This window comes from Ursus maritimus, unplaced genomic scaffold, assembly GCF_017311325.1.
Source record: "Ursus maritimus isolate PB19 unplaced genomic scaffold, ASM1731132v1 scaffold_27, whole genome shotgun sequence".
Taxonomy (NCBI): Eukaryota; Metazoa; Chordata; class Mammalia; order Carnivora; family Ursidae; genus Ursus; species Ursus maritimus.
In genome coordinates, this window is record NW_024425230.1 from 21413052 (window position 1) to 21413690 (window position 639).

A 639-nucleotide genomic window follows, 5' to 3' on the forward strand; every position below is an offset into this window, starting at 1 on the left:
GTCTCTCAGAAATAAATAAATAAGATCTTAAAAAAAATTTTTTTTTAATTAAAAAGATGATTTCCATCTCGTTTCCTTCTGTTTCAACGGGAGCAGTGGCCTGTGGAGACCTACCACATCCGACCCAGAAGCAGAAGTTCCTTGGTTCTGCTTTTTATCACTTCCCCTGATAAAGACTTCTTAGTATTTTTTCTTAATCGCACTCTAACTTGATTTCCTCTTATTTACACCAGTTACAGTGTTTTTATCTCCTTCAAAAATAAATGTGAACTACTTCCTCGGCTTTCTTGAGGGATGGCCATTTTACCTCAAAGCTCTTGTTGCCTTGTTCTTTGGGGCGAGGGATGTTTCCTGGTTTCTGTCTTTCAGTTTGTTCACAACTCTTTGTCTTCTTGCCCTTCTCTGGAGCTGCTGGGAAAGTTTCTGATGATTTTATAGATTTCGGGGGGCCCTTTCTAGGCTTAGAGGAGGAGCTGAGGGCTCCCCGCTCTGCTACCCCATTGCTCAGTAGACTTGTCTTGACGGGTGAATTCCCTGGGAAGCATGTTCCTTCTCTTCAGTCACCCCGTCCCCTTTCAGGGAAACTCACTTTCCCTGACCCCCCTCCCCTCTCCCCTGAATCTCTGAGGACTGTCGCAC